At 47.3% G+C, this 20,407-nt stretch overlaps 3 long non-coding RNA genes across 3 annotated transcripts; all 3 read left to right on the top strand.

Moving 5' to 3' along the window:
* The first annotated feature begins 2,666 nt into the window (after positions 1-2,666).
* On the top strand, positions 2,667-4,472 carry LOC116078269. The gene is made up of 2 exons (XR_004113470.1): positions 2,667-2,826; positions 4,187-4,472. It is a non-coding gene; the product is annotated as an uncharacterized LOC116078269 (long non-coding RNA).
* A 1,028-nt stretch (positions 4,473-5,500) lies between these two features.
* LOC116078270 lies at positions 5,501-6,406 on the top strand. Its single transcript, XR_004113471.1, has 2 exons — positions 5,501-5,614; positions 6,203-6,406. It is a non-coding gene; the product is annotated as an uncharacterized LOC116078270 (long non-coding RNA).
* Positions 6,407-14,780: 8,374 nt separating this feature from the next.
* Positions 14,781-15,739, top strand: LOC116077967. The gene is made up of 2 exons (XR_004113390.1): positions 14,781-15,058; positions 15,325-15,739. It is a non-coding gene; the product is annotated as an uncharacterized LOC116077967 (long non-coding RNA).
* Positions 15,740-20,407: the final 4,668 nt, after the last annotated feature.

Below are 20,407 nucleotides of genomic sequence, written 5' to 3'. Positions count from 1 at the left end.
CAGAAGGTGTCATATAGGCTGCTGGAGGGGAGGGGGTCAAAGGCGGGGTGCACATCAATGGTCTGATCCCCCTGTGAATCTGGGAGCTCCAATAATAAGAGGCAACTCAGGAAATACTCACGGGTACAATAGTGACTAGAAACATACTATACAGTAAATCTGACCAAGAGCCATGGCTGTGAGCTCCTGAGCCCCAAGGATAAGACTACTACTGTTCTGCTAAATGAACATGGTGTCAAACTGCCCTGTAAACTGTTATCTTTCCACCCAGAGATTAGTGCCGCTCTTACACCTCACCAGAGATGTTTCTCTGTGCAGCAGAAGGTGGCTAATACAACAACTCACAGCTGCTCAAAGTGAAGACAGTGGAGTGCCCAGCCACAAATGCTACAGCTGTATCACTGCCCCCCTGCAAGGCTCCCAGCCATCTCTGCACGGGAAATCCTAAGAGCAAAGGTTGAAGGGGACCAAAGTGAAACATTGTATTCTCTCCATGGCTGGACTCAGGACTCAGAGCGGCTGTGACTGTCCACACAAAATCAAACCAGTGAACATTCTAGCATGGGGGAAGGAGGGACTTGTGAGCCCCAACCCAGCTGAGAAGCTATCAAATATTGATAGGTTCTAGGGGGCGGGGAGACTAAGTTTTAGTTAAAGGTGTAGCCCCCAAGTAGATACATTAAGGTCTAGTGCCTGGTCCACACCGGTGAGTATGTGGGCAGTACAAATTGGACTAAGTAATTTTTTTTTAAAGAGTAAAGTCATGAAGTTGAGAGGGCAGGGGAGCTATAGGAGTGGAATGAGGGATAATATGATTAAAATACATTGTACAAAATTCTCAAAGAATTAATAAACATTATACTTCAAAACTATTACTTAACATTTACATCCTGTTAGATATTACATATAAATATTCTAGAAACTTTAAAATATAAAGTTGAGTAGGATAATATGCAAGTCCTATGTATGTGTGCACTTGTGTGTACTTATGCATGTGTGTGCACATGTGTGTGTCTGTGTATGTACCCACATGCATTTGCCCTGGTGTGCACACACTCATGTGTAGCTGCACAAGGCAAATCATATATTGCTATAGACAATCTGAAGCAGCCCCATATCCCACACCTGGGATTAAAGCAATAAAATATTTTTATACTATTTCTGTGTTTTTTTAAAAAAACAAAAATTCCAAAATTGTCACTACATTCATGCATGTATGTACATGCACATATAGATGTGCCTCTGTGCGTGTGTGTGTGTGTGTGTGTGTGTGCTTGCATACTATACACCTCCTAAATCTTTGTATTCTGTAATCTGTGGATCCTAAAGCTAATCCTTCTTGGATGCTGAAGGACAATTATGCATATGGACCAAAACTGATGATCAAAATTACCAAAGCAGCATTGTTCTTAGCACTGAAGTACTAGAAGCCATCCACAACTTCTCAGAGCAGATTGATAGTATTCCATCCATTCATATAATGCTGTGCTGGTGTGTTATTCAGTTATCTTAGTTAGGATTTCCATTGCTATGAAAAGACATTATGGCCAAAGCAACATTTATAAAAGAAAACATTTCATTGGGACTGGATTACAGTTTCAGAGGTCAGTCCATTATTATGGCAGGAAGCCTGGCAGCATCCAGGCAGACATGGGGCTGGAGAAGGAGCTGAGAGATCTACATCTTGATCTAAAGGCAGCCAGGAGAAGACTGACTCTTCTGCACTAGGCAGAGCTTGAGAGTAGGAGCCTTCAAACCCTGCCTGCATAGTGACTCACTTCCTCCAACAAAGCCACACCTCCTAATAGTGCCACTTCCCATGGGTCAAGCATATTCAAACCACCACACCAGTTGTCTAGCTCCTAACCCAAACAATGCACAGGTATGCCTGGAATTAATTCACCAATCTCTTCCCTTAAAGGTCATGCATTTAACTGGATCATAATCACGATTCATTCAATAAGCTCAATAATCAGCATGACACTTCTTAGAGTGTAGGTTTTATTCCTTCATGGTCAGTTTCAAATGCTCTCTTACGTTGCATAATGATTTCATCCAATAAGCCAGCCTTGGTGGCTTCAGGCCAAGCAGCTGGGTTCTTGCTCTACACTCCCTCCTCCCTGAGATAGGTGGGCAGTGGGGAGGGAGGAACATGTGTAAGAGAGACTCCAGCAGGGAAAAGCATGGGGCACAGTTACAGTCTGTGCCTGTGTGGTACTCCATCGGGGCAAAGTAGTCCCAGAGAAATGCAGGGAAGTGGACCTGGAGCCAGGACAGGAATCAGGGGCTTTGGTCTCCTACCTCACAGTGACAGTAAACAAGTCTCTTACCCTTCCTGGACAGCTGTCTACTGATCTATAAAGGCCTTTTCCAGTGGCAGTTAGCTGTGATCACACCTAGACCTGTGGAGCAGTGTTTTAAATGCTTTGCGGAGCCATTTGCATAGAAGGTAAACATCTTACTATTACACCTTGGTAAGGCAAAGGTGTGAGCTGCAGAAGAGACCCACAGGTAGCAGGACATAACAGGAAGGGACTCCCATGGGAGGAAAAGAAAACCTTTGATTTCTCTGAAAGAAAAAAAGGGAATCCAGAGAGACCCCGGTGGTGGAAGGCTCTGTGGTTTGGAACACAGCTGCTCTTTATGACCTCACCAATCATCAACAATGTCCCTAAAGTCATGACATGTTGGGGACAGGCTTTCTTGTGGGAACTGGTGAAGGTGCCAAGCTTTCTTCACAGACAGAGATGAACCAGATCCAGATCAGCCCATGGGGACATGAAGATAGAAGATGGCATAAAACAAAAACTGGCCGCCAGCGACCTGGTAAGACCAGAACAGGAATTCCTTACAAAGGACAGGAAATTGGGACCTGGGTTTAACTGATTCCCAGGAAACAGTCAAGCCCATGATAACAAACACATAACATATTTTACACTGATGATGGCAACTCATGGCTTTAACCTGCACTAAGTAATCCTAGAGCTATGTCCTGGTTCACATTTCATTTCCCTCCTCTCTCTTTGTAACTTTAAAAAAAAGTGTTACTAGCACTATATTACTACGACTACTACTACTACTACTGCTACTACTACTACTACATTACTACTACATTACTACTACTTTACTACTGCACTACTACTACACTACTAGTACTATACTACTAATATGTTACTATGCTGCTGCTGCTACTACTACACTACTACTATTATACTAATACTATGCTACTAAGCTACTACTACACTACTACCACATTACTACCACATTACTACTGCTACTACTACTACTACACTACTACCACACACTACTTACTACTACTGCTACTACTACTACACTACTACTTCTACTATGCTACAATTACTATACTATTACTACACTACTACTATGCTACTATTACTATACTACTACTACACTGCTACTACTATGCTACTATGCTACTATTACTATAATGCTGCTGCTGCTACTATGCTACTACTATACTATATTACAAGTAGTTCTATACTACTGTTACTACTATGCTGCTACTAGTACTGCACTACTACTATCCTATTGCTATATTATTACTATACTGCACTACTACTACTATGCTACTACTACTACTGCTATGCTGCCACAACTTCTATGCTACTGTTACTACTATGCTGCTGCTACTACTACTACTATACTACTACTATACTACACTACTTCTATACTACACTACTATCCTAACCTTCTATAATACATTACTACTATTCTACACTACTCCTACACTACACCACTACTTTACTACTACTACTACTACTGTTAGTATTACTACTAGTGTGTGTTTGTGTATACACCCATGTCAGAGAGCAACTTTGTGGCGTCAGTTTCTCCTTCTGTCTTTACATTGGTTCTGGAGACGGAACTCAGGTCTCCAGGCTAACTGTGCAAGTACCTTAGCCTGATGAGCAATCAGTCGGCCTCCTCTCCATCCTCAGGGAAACCCCCTCACTAGCCCAGTAGCAGCCATCTTCCCTTCCCCACTGGTCCCCACACTCACCCCTAGCCCCTTCCTGTTCACGAGCTGGCTGTGGGTGTTCTGTAAACACATGGGAGTGTGTGGAGCGGCCCTTCCAGCCAGCACATGACCTTTGCATCTCGAGAACTATTTCCCCTCCTTTGATTGGAGACAAAATTGAATTCATAATTTTACGATTTTTTTCAGAGCTGCCTAACTTTGAGGGGGAAAAGGGAGCTTTGGGTAACCCCTGTTCAGTAGCCAAGAATTAGCAAGGAAAACACTGCTGGCCGCTCTCTAACTGATGCCTCTGCCAAGGCTGCAGGTACGTCGCTCCTGAGCGTGTGTCTGGGGGAACTGCTCTGTGAAACACATCCTCTCAGGACCTGTTTCCTACCACCAAGAGGATTCCTGCAACGCAGAGCTAAAGGCTAATTTTCTTAATAGAAACCCATATCCTTAAAATAAAATAAAAAATGACCTGTTAAGCCCATCCCGACCTCTTCTTTTTTTTTCTTCCTCCTGAGAAGCACATTAAAGTAAACAAATATGAGCTGTGTAATGAAAACAGACCGAAGGCACCTGCAGGGTTTTACCAGCTCACATTACAAAGCCCCATCTGAAGTAGCCGGGGACTGTTCCCATGACAAGCATGACAAACAGCCAGCTCTCTTGAAAGTTAGGCAAAAGCCAAATTAGTAAGATTACATCAGGATATATTTCCCTGGAGCAGAAGGTCTCTTTGGAAACACCTGCCTGACATATTTCAGACATGTGCAGAGGCGCGCGCAGACCCTTGGCGGGACCCAGGGCTCGCCAACGTCTCAACAAAAATGGGTGTTTGGGTTTTACTGAGTAAAACTGAGTGAGATTGGCTGTGTGGAATTTGAGTTGCTTTCTGGCACCTCTTACATGACAAAGTTTAACCAGCTCTTGTCCTGGTGCCAGGAAGGTTTTGGAACTCAGACAGTCTGCAGCTGGTCCACCTTCTCGGGGCAGCAGAAAGATGCTGGGGTTGGAGACTCTGAGGTCTTTTACCTCCTGGACAGAAAGGCTAGGATAAAAGGCAGAGGCAACAGAGGAGCACCTTCCCAACAGAACAGATACTGCAATGGGTAACGTGGAGGTCCAAGCTAGAGACGTGCAATTCTCTTTTCTCAAAGTCTAATTAGTATTCTGCCTTTGACAGCCTTCCTCAATTTATTTTATTAGCACTTGGTAACCATGGGTAATTAACTTTTTCAAATGATCTGTGTTATTGAGAAAGTGCCAGTCACATGGGTTAAATAAATCATGGCAAATCCATAATCTGGAATACTATGTGACCATTCATATGAATGAGAGAGACCCCCAAGGATAGAATACTATGTTATCATTTGTATGAACTGGTGAGACCCCCAGGGACTCAGGTGAAAAGACTTTTAGGATACATGTATTGACACAAAGTTAAGTTACGAAACAATACAGATGTGACGGTTCTGCCTAGGAAGGAAGAAGTACCAGAGCTATCCTGACACACAGACTTAGTTGACACAGAGAGACTGGGAGAACGGACAGATGCCATCTCCAGGAACAGTGGAGGCAGGAAGGGGATCTTCCCTGGTTCTGATGCTTCAAATATTTGCAATGAGGAGAGTAGGTGTGATTTGGGTGAAAAGAAACGCCTATCCATAATAATACAGGATGGAAAAAAATGTGTGTCGAGAGACAAGACATCCTGCTTGACCTGAATTATTGGATTTTTTTTCATTCCCTGGTTCCTCCATATTCTGGCCCTCCATGCACAGTAGTAAGATCACAGGTTCTAGAGAATGTTTATCAGTGGCAATAATATGACTCAGAAATGTTAGGTCTTAAACCCAGGGGAAAAATGGCTGAGGTGCCTATTTAACATAGTGGGCCTGGCTGTCAGGTTTTCCCAGCATCCCTCAGTCCTGGTTGGCACCCTCCCCCCAACTCTTCCCTATATAATCCAACCATTTTGTACTTTGGGCCTGCTGTATGTGGTCCCCTTCTTGCCCCTCTCCCTTCCCCCCGTTTCCCCTCTCCCTTACCTTCCCCCTCTCCCACATGGACCAGCTCAGGCTCCTGTCCACTCTGGACTCTCCCAGATGTCCCTGCCCTGTGGGCTCTGCTTGCCCACATATCTATAAGAAACTCTCTCCTCTCCTCTACCTAGGAAGAGTCACACTTGCTTTATTTTTCATTTCTTTTTTCATTCAGTAATCAAGCAGGCAGTTCAGCTCTGGATCGGCCAGCCTGTGTTCATATCCTGACTCACCCACCATGAGCAGAGGGTCTGACAGCAACACCACCAACAACAACAACACCCCCCCATCCCTTTGATCCCTGTGTTTGTAGTAGAAGCCCCCTGATAAAGTGGTCATGGGGGTGACTCAGTTGAATAAAAAAACCACTTAGCACAAGGCCTGACACATGTGGACACCCTAAAAATATTACCAACAATTGATACTTCCCAAGGGGATATGCATTTTACATGTGTGTTTGTAAGCAAGCACCTGGCCCAGGGCCCTGTTCAAGGGGGTTTGCAGGTGAGCATGTCTTCAGACACTGTAAAATGAGTTTTGCCCAATTCTGAGAGAAATCACACTGATAGTGGGGTAGGATGTGCTTCTCTCTAGAGGATAAGCCAATGTGAGGCATTCTGGGTATCCCCAGAAGCCATGAGCAGACAGTAAAGTTCCAGGGATCCAGCACAGACCCCACATTCCAAAGCCAAGGAGGGCAGGGGTTTGAAGGAGGAGTATAGGGAGGGCAAAAGGAGGGCTTTCCACACCAGCTTGGCACGTTGCTGCAAGCATGCCAATGGAGTTCAAAGGCCAGGTTTGAACTAAAGAGTCTGTATAAAGCTAGGAACTGATTGACTTAGAGAGTGTGGGAGAGGCGATAGTAGGAGGGCATCAAATGCAGCCTACATGGTACAGCTTGGCTCCCCTCCTCAGTGGCTGCAGTGGTGACTGCATGTTCCACACTGAACCCCTGAACCCCTTTGTCTCCCTCATCACAGCTGAGACCATCCGCACCGTCCCCTCTCCTCCCCACAGCATTTTATGACGGCGGTGATGTAAGGGTTAGGAAAAACACAGCTGGTTCCGCCTGCATTTACAGAGGCTGGGGCAGACTGTGTGCTGTCCCCAGCCGCCAGCCCTGCACAGCTGCTCAGCCCCCCTCTGGGGGCCGAGCGTCCCCACCACTTCTCCTGGAAGGAAACACATGGTGCAGAAATGAGACATTTATTTAATAATAATAATAAAAAGTCAAATGTAGACCTTCAAGACTCTGAATTGTTTGGGGCCCTGCTTTGCTGTCCCCATAACCACCACCACCCCACCCTACCCAGTGCTCTCATCAACTTTAACTGTTACCATTTGTCCTCTGTACCCTGGATTCTCCATGTGCAGCTCAACCAATCACAAACCGAAAATATCCAGAAAGAAGTGCCGGGTACTGAACATATGTGAATTTTGCTGTTGCCTTGATGCTGTGGTTAGAACTTCTTACACAGTGTCAGGATTCCTAAGTGACGTAAAGGTTAGGTACCCAAGGGACTGTGCACAGGGCCTGAGCACCTGTGGCCTTTGCATCCACAGCCGGCCTGAAGCCAGTCCCCACACACACACTGAGGGATGACCATACCGATCTATCTGTACACACACCTCCTCCTGGGTGTCATTCCTGGCATGGGTCTCATTATCTCCCAGAAGTATCTAGAACCTCCTTCAGCCTTCGGTCTTGGCTCCTCCCATCAAGCCCAGCCAGTAGCCAGAGGGACTATCACAGGCAAAATCACATCCTCCCCTCCTCTGCTTGAAGCCACCTGCAAACAGATGTCTGCAAGTCTCTGGTCACTTTTTCTTCTATTCTTTTCTTTTTTAAATTGTTTTAACAAGTGCTTTGAAGCATGAAAATTGCATGTATCACTGGAGTGCTGTGTCATATTTCAGTATGTGTGTACGTTGTGTAACATTCAAATTGTCTTAAACCAATCTGTCTCCTCAATTTCTCCTTCCAGCAGTTCTGATAATCAAACCCAGGGCCATGCAAGTCCACCATGCTAGACACAGCCCTAAACATCCATCTTTTTAAATTTGTGTGTGAGCACACACATACACACACACACACACACACACACACACACACACACACACACACAGGTCAAGAATAATACTCGGGAGTCAGTTCTCTCCTTCCACTGTGGCATATGGAGATCGAACTCAGGTCCTCAGGCTTGCATGACAAGCACTGTTACCTGCTGAGCCATCCCACTGTGTTCTTGGTCATTGCTCGCTCCTGCCTACCCATAATCCATAACCGAGTGCTCACTGATCAACCTTTCCTGCCCTTCCCCTGACCCTCAGCATCTTGTTATGGTGGTTCTACCTCCAGCTGTAGGAGGTCAAACTTTTCTGACTCTACCTGTGAGTGAGATCAGGGACCGTCTCACGATCACATTTTCTCAACAGATTCATACAGTGTGTAACCTTGTATGTCTGTTCCTGTTCTATTATGTTCACCTATAGTACATACATGAGTATACACATGCGTACACGTAACACTTGCTTTTGTTGATTAACACTGAGCTCTCCGTGGCTCACAGCACCACAGCTCAGGCCTAAAGGAGGCTCTTCTAGGTCATGTGTCTCCTGAATAAGCTGCATGCCCACCTTCCTTAGGGATCCACAGAGGGATGGATTCAGATCCTCATGGATGCTAAAATCCAAGGATGCAGCATTTGCTGATGCCCTGTGCATATGCTGGTGATACCACCGATCACCTCCACGTCTGTCTAATAGCCCACGCAGTGTAATGCAGTAAGTGATGTGCTGTTTTGTGTCCACTGTACAGGCAGCAATATAAAACGTTAGATCTTATGTATTGTCTAGAGAGTACTGGCAAGGAAGAGAACTCTGTCCATGGTTAGTTCAGATGTAGTCCTTATAGGCTCAACTCTACTTCCAAAGCATTCTTGATCAAACCTGCTGCTGGAGAAACCCACGAACTCCCTCCAAGAACTAGCGCGCTATGTCATTGTTTCTTAAAACAGGGTTCTCATTCTGCAGCCCTCCAGACTAGCCTGAAACTCACTCTGAAGCCAAGTTGACCTTGAACTTATGGAAATCCTTCTGCCTGAACATCCCAAGTGTTGTGCTCCAGGATATGAGCCTCCAGGATATGAGCCACCACATCACTTCTAGCTGTATCGGCTACCACTGATGACCCAGCCGAATGAATACAAAGATGGACACATGATTTCCCAGACCCTTGGCTACAGTGACAGGTCCAGAGACTGTCACACGATCCGGTCACGCGGTCAAGGGAGACACCTTGAGAAGGAATAGAGTCCTGGTCTCTCTGACCATGCTCCTGGCCCATTGGTCACCTGTAGCAAGAAAGACTGCAATGAAGGATGGGAGACAGTGAAAGAGTAGACAGTTCAGGTGTGGCCGTTGAGTTTCTGACCTCAACACTCAGGCTTACTCCAGTCTCGGCACACTAATGTTTGTCACATTGCTATCAATTGGTGGCCTTTCAACAGCTGAGAGGATCCAGATGCTAGTTTGGATAATGGCTCACCCCTGCTAAGATCACAGTGAGATTTCATTGAGAGGTGGGGCCTCTAAGAGGCAATTAGGTCCTCCTTACATTCCACCCCACTCCCAACATGCACCACTCACCCTGCCCCCTCTCTGCTACGAACTGAAGCATCACAAAGCCCTCAGGACACGAGCCCATCTGACCCTGAGCTTCCAGCATCCAAAGCCATCTACCAAGAGATAGCTCTTTTTTCTTTATAAACTTCTCAGTCTCGGGTTTTCTGTTCTAGCAGCAAAAATAGACAAAGATACCAGACTAACAGTTGCTGAGGCCTTTCATGGTCTGGCCCCACACAGCCTTCCTTTTATCACACTCTGACTTCGAAACAGACATACTTAGACCAGCCGGCTTGCTCTTGACTGCTCCTCGTTACCCCCTGTGCTCAAGCTGTGCCCAAGAGCAGCAACTGGAAGTCCTGCATCACAGGGCAGTTGACTCCTGAGCCTTGCAACAACGCTCTTTCTAGAACCACCCCACCAATCAGCTTCCCCCCAAAGCTAACCAGTAGGGCCTGTTTCATGAAGAGTGGGCGCGGGGCTACAGCTGTGACATTTGTGTCCCAGCAAAGCACCACAGGGTGCTGCTATCATTCTGTAACTATAGCAGTGCGTCTCCATAGGACTCTGGACTGGCTAGGGTGGATCAACATGCTTGACAGACGTCCTCCCCACCAAACTGGTAACAACTTGCCTGTAAGTGTCAGTTACCCGATGCCGAAACAACAGACCAATTAATGAGATTCCACTGGCCAAGGCGGTGGAAAGAGAAAATAAACAAAGCCAGTTGTCTGCAAGAGATGACCCAGTTGAGCACTGCCTCTGCCCGGTCCTTTCAGTACACCGGGTAGCAGCAGATTCAGTTGTGTAGCCTCGGGGGGTCCTCAGGAGACCCAAGGCAAAAAGAGTGGAAGCGGTCAGTTGCTTTGTCAGCATGGTCTTCGGTGGCTTTATCCCTCCACTTTGAATGACAAGTCAAACGGATGACAGGAGCTGTTCTGCCCGTTATATAACAACTGCCCTGTTAAATGCTTGCTGGGAATCTGTTTCCAAAGCCTTCAGCTGCATTATGTAAGAACCCCGGTCCCTGCCTTTCGGACTAGACTGAGGCAAAAATGGCCTTTAAGGTCTTGCACAAGTTTTAAACTAGTGACTCTGCAAATAAACAATGATTTTTAAAAGAAAGGGGGAAAGGGAGTCTATAAACGCAATAAAGATGTGGCAGGGGCCAAGCAAGATGAAAAGAAGACCATTAAGGTTGTGGTCAGCCACCTTCTGACGCCTTCAGAACACTCCAATCCAGATTGATTCCTCACACAGAGGGAAGGGGCCAGAGTCTCAAAAATAACAGCCGGCTGCTTACCCACCCTCCGCCCCACCCACTGCCACCGCGGAACTCTTTGGGTTCACTGTAAAAAGTACAAAAGAGCAAGTGGAGTAAGGAGGCCGCAGGAAGGAAGGCTTGCCAGTTCTCTTCCTGGCCAGTGTGCCTCACCCGGCTGGCGGAGAAAGAGCTAAGACTGGGAGATAGGAAGCCATACCCTGTGCTCACCGCTCACTCAGCTCCCGGCAGCTTACCTCCTAGAGCAGCCAATCACAGCTGGCGTTGTTGATAAGCAGCACTTGCTATGGAAGCGACCGCTCCAGCCATCTGCACATCTGCATTCTGCACCTAATGGGTCTGCCCAAGTGAAGACACAAAATCTTCAGGAGAGACATTTCCCCTTTTTCGTTCTCCTGAAGCACTGGGGTCTAACAGCTATCTATACAGCATGCACATTACATAAGGTCTGACATTGTTTAATGTATATGAAAGCACACAGGTTATAAGAAGATATGCCACTTTATTGGAGAAATGAGTATCTGTGGGGTTGGATAACCTCAGGTCCTGGAACCAACAACTCTCCATGATGCTAAGATACAACTCCATGTGCAATCTCACCTAATCCTCATAAGCCTTCTGATAGCTGCCATTACAAACCTACTTGAGAACACAAGCATGTAGGCACAGAGTGCTTTGTTCCCTGGTCTTATGGTGATAGAAATGGGATTTGAAATCTGATTCCAGAGGCCAGATGAGGGTCTTTGTTCTGAGTTCCCATTCTCAACCCCAGACTCTCAAGCCGTTGAGCCATTCTCTGCCTGTCATGAGCTTTTGAATACTCTTCTGGAACTTTTAACAAAGATTTGAACTATGACTGAACACCCAGGAATGGCCAGCAGGAGGGGCCGTCAGGGGTGGAGGGTCCTGGATAGAAGAGAGGAGATGCTTGCAAACACAGAACCAAATCTTTGCACAGGATTAGAAAGGGCTTAATAACATTAAGATCTAAAATTCTGGGCTGGCAAGATGGCTCAGTGGGTAAAGGTGCTTGCCACTAAGACTGATGACCACTGAGACTCAAGCCCCTCCGCCCACGTGGTGAAAAAAGAGAACAAAGTCCTGAAAGCTGTCCTCTGGTCTCCATCCACATGTGGATCATGGTACACATCCAAATGCATACACACAGAGACAAATAAATACATGTCATTTAATTTTTGGAAGGAAAAGGAAATTTATCTCTCTTTTAAAAAACAAAAATGCAGTCAGGCAATAGTGGCAGATGCTTTTAATCCCAGCGCTTGGGAGGTAGAGACAGGTAGATCTCTGTGAGTTCTGTCTAAGACAGCCAAGGTTACACAGACAAACCTTGTCTCGAAGAACCAAAGCAACAACAACAAAAACAAAAACAAAAATCAAAATGCTTCTAATAAATTAAGCTGGTTTAAGATAGCCCAAGTGTCTGTCATAGAAAATAGACGAGGGAGGGGGCTCACTTCAAGTTTTATTTATTGGAACTTTTAGTGATGTCTCAAGGACTTGGGGCTCTTTGGTCTTCCCATCCCTAGTCCACAGAGTCAACTCCGTCCTGAGAAGGTGCCTCTGATGGATGCAGGATGGCTATGAGTTGCCCTTTGACATGCTCCTGTGAAGAGAAGCTCACTTCCTGGGGTGCTCCAAAGCTTTAGAAAGCTTCCTTTCTCAGAAGGCCCCTCCCCTCCGCTTCTGTGCTGCTGTCATCCCAGCCCCACATGGACTGCTGGGAGCAGTTGGGGTCCTGTACTCTCATCCCATGTCTGCATCTTGAGAAGGTCACTGTGGTGTTGACCTTGGTCCTGAGTACCCCTGAGCAGCTTTCTAAGCAGCAGCCGTTATCAAGGGAAGCGTGAAGTCATCCAAAAGGATGGTTTGTGGATCCACATGGGACACTCATAGATTCTCTAAAGTCAGACAAGCACCAAGGAGCCCAAAGCCCTGTGCTGGATGTGCATTGGAAGTAAAATACCTTTGTGCTGCAAAGCCAGAAAACCCTGGGAAATCTGGGTTCCATTTGTTTTCCTGAGTCCCATGAAGCCACTTGATTTTCTACCTGCTCCACAGGCTTCTCCTGGACACATGTGCCCCCTTTGCCCCTCTGGCTCCTTGCAATGGGTAAGAACTACCACCACCACCACCCCCAGCTCTGTGGCACAACCTATTCCAGATGGTCAATTATCTGTCTCCCACTTGGGAGAGGCTCAGACACCAATCAACTCAATTTACTCATTAGCTGGCACTGGAAGAAAGGATATTGGCTTAAGTAACCCAGTTTCCAGTCTGGCTCCAACTATTACAAGAACCCCATTTCTTTTTTTCTTCAGCCTTAGTCTTCTATGTGCCTCCACCCAGATAGTATTGGTTGGAGGAATGCAAAGGCCAGAAAATAGCCACCCCCACATGACTTGAGGCATCTGTTATTTTTCTGTTGTTGTGATATGACACCAAGAGCAAAAGCAACATAACTGAAAACTCATTTGTTTTGGCTTCCAGTTCCAACAGGATAGTGTCCATAAAGGAGGGCAGACATGAGGGGCAGGGCTGTCTGGTCACATTTTGTTTGTACACAGGAAGCAGATGAGAATAGGAAGTAGGGCAAATCTTTTGATTCCCAAAACCTACTCCCAGTGATATACTTCTTCCAGCAAGGCTGTACCCCCTAAACAGTCCCTAACTTCCTCAAATAACACCATCAACTGGGGACTGAGCGTGGTAACTACAAGAGTCTATGGGGGACAGTTCTCATTCAAACCACCATACCAGGCAATAGGCAAAGAGAATCCTTAACGACACATTGGTAGATCTGGGCTATCTGTGAGACCCAGACCCTCACTCCCAATACTTCATGACACCTCCTGGCTGAGACTCACTCTATGAGTTAGTTGCCCTTGACAAAGACTCTCATCTGGAACAAACTTGATTTAGGCTTTCCTGAGCCTTTTGTTTTTCTGGACTAAGTCTGTCCTTCTCTAAATGGTGAACATAAGAATCTCACAAAGTCTACTTAGCAAGAATTGCCAGCCCTGGGTGTCTGCTCACCTCCCTCAGCCTGCCAATCAAGCAAGAATTTCCCCACCCTCCACAGGTCCTCTTAGTGGGTTCTCCACCTCTCAATCTCTCCATGGAGAATGGTTTATAAATCATCAGTGTATTAGGGTCCTGTTGCTATGATAAAACACCATGGCCAAAAACAACTTAGAGAGGAAAGGGTTTCTCATCTTACACTTCCAGGTCACACTCCATCCATGATGGAAGTCAGGGCAGAAATGCAAGGCAGGAACCTAAAGGCAGGAACTGAAGGAAAGAGAAGCTGTAGAGGACCGCTGCTTCCTGGCTTGCTCCTCATGGCCTATTCAGCCTGCTTTCTTATACAGCTCAGAATTACATGCCCTGGGGCGGTACTGTCTTCACACTTCCAGAGGCTGGGCCTACCCACATCAATCCCTAAACAAGAAAATGCACTACAGACTTGCCCACAGACCATCTGACAGAGGTATTTTCTCCACTGAGGTTCCTCTTTCAGGATAACTCTTAACTTTTGTCAAGGTGACAGAAAAAACAAAAACAAAAAAACCCAACCAGGATACACACTGTATTCAAAATGAGTCAATCTCAGTTTGAGGCCAGCCTGGTCTACATAGTGAATTCCAGGACAGCTAGGGCTACACAGAGAAACTCTGTCTCGAAAAACCAAAACCAACCAAACAAACAAACAAAAATGAGTCAATCTCACTCCCCTGTGATGTCTTACATCAGTTCTTTCATCATAGCAGATGTCACAATACTTTCCTTTATTACTGTCATCCTCAGGTTCAACTCTCCCTGCAGAGGATAACAGGTGGCTGGTGCAGGGACACCAAACTTCAGACTTCTGATTGCCAACTAAGCCATCTGTAAAGGGCATGCCTACCACAGGCACACCCAGAGCCACCCCTGGGTGCTTGGCCATATGGCATCACCATTGGACTCTTGCTCTTTCTTCCCTGGTTCCCTTCTCTCTAGATAGATGTGCTCCCAAGAGATCTCCCCAGTGAGTCCTGTCTGCCTCATTGGCTCTCTTCTTAGCATCCGGCCTGAGATGGTGGGCGGAGGCAGACTCCGCCATGGAAGGTTAGAGCTAAGCACTTCTGGGTAACTGTTTGACCTGTGACTAATGGAGTGTAATTTGTCACTGCAGGAAGACTGCACTGCTGTGGCCTGATCCTTTACAGTCTTGTGGGATGGTAGGCGGGCAGGAAACACATGAGTGGGCGCATTGCTGTAGACTTTGGAGAAGTTTGGGACCACAGGACAGGATGGTTGTCATGGAGATGATCATCGATGCTCTTGAGAAAAGCTTTGAAAGGCTAGTAGTGACAGTCACCCACCCTCTGCAGCAAAAGCAGCCTCTCATGGAAACATCAGAAGCTGAAGACTGCTCCCAGTCGTAGGCAGAATTGTTAAGTCAAGGGCTGGACCACTGAGAAGTAGTACCTTGAGTCCTGGCTGGAAACATCTAGATTCAACAGCTGAAGTCCCCTGAACTCCAAGGCCTGCAGAAGTGGCCCCCACCTCCCTGTTGGAGGTATCAGTTCTTCCCATGCCTGAAGATGATATACAGGCTCTTGCATACAGGACAACACGCCACCTGAGACCATGCTTTCATGATTTCTTAGCCACCCACAATGCAGGCAGAGAAGAGCTTGGCCTGCTAAGGGTAGAAAGAGGCTTCGCCATGAAGGATCTGAAGAGCTTGGACAACGAATGCTGTAAACAGAAAGAGTCATGTGCCGCATAAAGTTGGTCAATGTGTGTCTTAGTTGGGGTTTTATTGCTGTGACTGTCACACCATGACTGTGGTGGGGACCACACATGGCATCTTATAAAGGAAAACATTTCATTGGGTCTGGGTTACAGTTCAGAGGTTCAGTCCATTACCATCACAGCCCGAAGCATGACAGCATGCAGGCAGACACGGTTGTGGAGTGGTGGATGAGTGTTCCACATCTGGATCTGTAGGTAGCAGGAAGAGACAGTGAACCACTAGGCCTGGCTTGAGCTTCTGAGATCTCAAAGCCCATCCCCCAGTGACACACTTTCACCCATGAAGGTCACATGGACAATAATGCCACTCTTTATGTGTCCTTAGGGCCACTTTCATTCAGGTCACACAATGTGGCAGCATTCTCTGACAATAATGCTTCCCTTAACAATACAGCAAACAATGCCCAAGAGAGGAACAGAGGCATCAGTGAAGCATAGGTCAAGACTATTGGAGATCACAAATAAGTTCTGGGACAGCAACAGGATCATAAAATAATAGAGGTGGGGACAGGAAAGACACTTATGTGTTAAGAGCACTTGCTCCTCTTCCAAAAGATCTGAGTTTGAATCAGGTGGCTCACAACTACCTGTCACTCCAGCTCATGGGGATCCAACATGTATGGTACTGAGTCTGGCCAACAGGGATACAACAACAACAACAATAATAGTGTAGAGTGGTGCTCCTCATGGCAAAACAAGGATGCCTCAAAGACATGTGACTTCCCAAAGTAAACAACTGAGAGAACATGAAGATAGATACCTCAACAGGAAGCTCTAGATGCCTTTCTCATACATCGAAAACTATCCACAGAGGAGAGTCTGTGATGGTCCTGTAACAGTCTTTGTGACAGTCCCTGTGACGGTTCCTGTGACAGCCAATTCTGATTATCAACTTAATTGAATTTAAAACCACCTAGCTGATGAATCTTTGTGGTATCTGAGGTGGCGTTTCCAAAGAGGCTTACCTGAGGATGAAGACCCACTTTGAACATGGACGACACCATTCCATGAGCTGGGGTCCTGGTCTGAATCAAAAGGAGAAAGCGAGCACCAGCCTTCCTCTCCCTCCACTTCCTGACTGCAGATGCCATGTGACCAGCATGCCTTCGTCTCCATGATAGGCCGCACCCTCAAACTTTGAGCCAAACTAAACCCTTATTTGCTTAAGTTGTCTTTGTCAGTGACTAGTGGTCACGTAGGAACCATTAAATTCGCACCTATCCCTTGACCAATATGTTAAAATGTTACAGTACTGAGAAAGATAACTAATGCAGTCCCCATGAGGAAGACGTCCCCAGGGACATCACAGGGAGTCAACACAGTATGAACCCTCTCAACCATCTGCTCTGCATCCAGAGCCAGGTACAAAGCTGTGTTTCTCAAGACTGCTAGATGTTGCTCTGTGCTATAGCACTGACAGTCCCCTGACAGAGGAGAGGCAGAGGGAGCAGGAAGAAGAGGAGGTTCTAGGGGACACTTCTGGTCAATTCCTGTTTCTCAAATATGAACATGGAATGCACACTTGTGGCATTTAGAATCCTGCAGGGGTCCCTGGCAGATGACCCTGCCTAGTGGAAAAGGCCAAATAGGAGCCTTTAAAAATGCACCCATCCCTACCTAGGCCAAGATGTCAAAATAGTATCATATCCAGAGATTAGTGATACCCTCAAAGAGGTAAAGGACGAGAAATAGTCCTGTCATGTCACATGCAGCTCACCCTATAGTCTCCAGGAAAACCTGGTGGACTTTAACGGTGCTAGATCAGCCACACGCACAAGACTAGCAGACATGCTGAGGAGGAGGCTAAGGGGAGAGGGAAGCGAGTGATGACCACAGCTTCTACCCTCTAGACTGGCTGCAGTGGAGGACTGAGTTCACTCCCTCTCATCGAATGGGCCCAGCAAGATCCTAACATAACTGATTCTAATGGCATAGACTTACACAGAAGCACACAGCCTGCATTGCCATCAGCCATCACCCCCAGGCCCAGGGAGCACCACCTGCAAGTGGCTCAGAGTTGAGTCCCTTCGTCGCAGCTCTGACTCACTGTGATGGCCCCTGCCACTGGGTCACTGAGGATATTCAACCCCCCCCCCCCCGCCCTGCTTCTTCCTCAATCCAGGACAACTCTGCATGGCTATTCTGATTCATGGCTCCGGGAAGGACTATTTGAGGCCTCTGTGGCAATTTGGGGGTAACCTATCTTCTCCCCGGCTAACTTCCTCCCAGAACACCCCTCCATACACCTTCCTTCATCTTTGAACCTGTTTCCTAGCAACTCAAAACTCATGTTCATCTGGAGGACAGGTGACCAAGCCCTCCCAGGGATGTCCTGTGGGGGTGCATGCCCGTGCCCTCGGTGAGAGCCCCAGGAATAGGCAAATGCAGTCACATGAGTTCACTCATAGTACCAGCCCTTGGGTCCTTCGGCTTCCTTTGAAACCCCTGCCAGACAAAAACTGAGTTGTGTTCTCACTAGAGTCTGTCCAGGGAACACAGTAAATGCTCAATAAAACTCCAGACTGTCTGGAAAGAAAGGCTCATGTGCTCATCAAGAGGGTATGCAGTCAGCCCGGGGTTTCCTGCCTCCTCGCAGAAACTTGGATGTACCTTGATCCTCGTAGACCGGTTAGTCCCAGAGGGCTCATCACCTGCCCTGGCTTCTTCTCACTCGGTGACCACTGAAACAACACACACCAAACACTCTCCGCACCAGCTCCCAGTGAGCAGGATTAGGGTGGCTCTGACTGGTGCCCCCTGTTCCCTGTCATCCAGCAGGCTCTGGCATCATCCAGCTTCCAGGCTTCAGTGAGGATAGGAAAAGTGTTGGTGGCTGCCCTGGGCAAGCTCCTGAAACAAATAACACAGCTCAACAACTGCAGAACAGATTCCCACCAGCAGCCATTGGGGCCCTCCCCCGACCTTGTCCAAAGCAAGGCAGCCATCCTTCCAGAACAATCCTGCCCAGAGCAAGAGTCCATGACAGTATCCAAGCACAGTATCCCAGAGTTTCAGGGTGCCATGTGGCTGAGTTCCTATCCTGACCCAGCTTCTGTGTGCCCCTGAGCACCTCGGAGCATCCATTTCCACAGAGGCAAAAGGGAGTGCCTGCTGGCTCCTCGGTAGGATAAAAAAGAGTGCGTCTGGCACAGAGAGGCACTTTTGAGCTTCCTTACCACAGTGCGATTAGCTTCCACAGAACTGCAGTGTGTCAGAGCTGGCAAGAGCCACCAAGTATCTTGTCCAACTTTCAGTTGAGTATTCAAGGGTTTCAGCCCCTGGGGCTTTTGTCTTATGGCTGACCTCATCCAAAACGGATCTCAACAAAGGGAGAGTCAGAATTTTTACTCAAAAGTAAACCACTGGAAGGTGTATTCTCCGACCCTGGACTTGCGAGTCTGTTGTAACCACTGGGTTGGTCTGATATATATCATGACGGGAGAGAGGAAGATGGGGGTTGAGGCTCACTTGATTCAGTGACCTCCCTCATGTGTCCCTCGAGTCTAGCCCAGGGCTATAACTCAGAGACTACATCAGCAAGATGGCCTGAAATGCTTCCAAAGAGCTGAGCCCGGTGGAGGCATGGCTTTCTAAATCACTAAGGCACAGTTTGTTCCCAAGTAACACAAAACTAATGAATTAAGAGAACTCAAGGGCTCCTGCAGTGGAGAACACAGAGGCTTCTGGGTAGGTTTAAGCAAAGCTTAGTCTGTGGCTCAGTCGAGTCTCCAAGCGCCTCTCTTTCTAGGTCTCCACTCTGTCTCCTGTGCACGCCTCCCTCTCGGCCACAAAATGGCTGCCAGTAGCAACAGCTATCTCCTAGTCCAGTAGAGAAATAGCTCCTCCAAGCGAACTCCTGAGAAAGAACAACCACCAGAAAGCTTCCATCTCAGAAGTTCCCAGCAAACAGGACTCTGTCCAGTGACTGAGGCCAGAACATTAAGCGGGAAGCATCCACTGAGACCAACAAATCTCCTGGAGAAGGACAAGGGGCAGCTTTCTCCTTGAAACACAGGGCTATGTGACAGATGCAGATCCTAACACCCAAGGCTATGCTGTGGCTCTGCAGGTCGCCACTAATGTGGAGTCACCCCAAGTGAGGTCACTTCATCCTGCTCTCCACTCTCATGAGGTCAGTGGGGCCAACCTGGCCTATCCTCTGCACAAATGCAGCTTTCTGATGGACAGATGCTCAGTGGGAGAAGCTCAGGACCTCTGGGTTCTCAAACTCCACTGTTTTCCATATTGTTCCGGGAGCAGTAACAGACACCTTTGTAAACTCGATAGAAAGGGGCGGCCTGGAGACAGAGGAAGCTGGATAGCCCATGTTGGGTCTCCTTCTTATCTTTGAGGCTCACATGCTGGTCTATGGTCCCACCTTAGGCCATGTCTCCTGCATGTCTCATTCCCCACAGCACGTTAAGTCCATTCTGTGTCCATTGCCAACACCAAATCCCTCCTGCCTCTGCTTCCAAAGCTTGCTTCCTGCTCGAGAGTGACCTCAGGCCTCAGACCACCTCACTAGTTTTTGCTTCCCTTGTGGCTCTGGGATGAGTCCACCCCACCATGAGCCACCATCAGTGTTCAGCTGTAGCACTGGACTCACCTTGAACTCATCTATCTACCTGAGTGAGCCGGGGGGGGGGGGGGGGGGGG

Source organism: Mastomys coucha, unplaced genomic scaffold (genome assembly GCF_008632895.1).
Source record: "Mastomys coucha isolate ucsf_1 unplaced genomic scaffold, UCSF_Mcou_1 pScaffold5, whole genome shotgun sequence".
Classification (NCBI taxonomy): Eukaryota; Metazoa; Chordata; class Mammalia; order Rodentia; family Muridae; genus Mastomys; species Mastomys coucha.
This window is presented reverse-complemented; position numbering and strand designations above follow the sequence as displayed.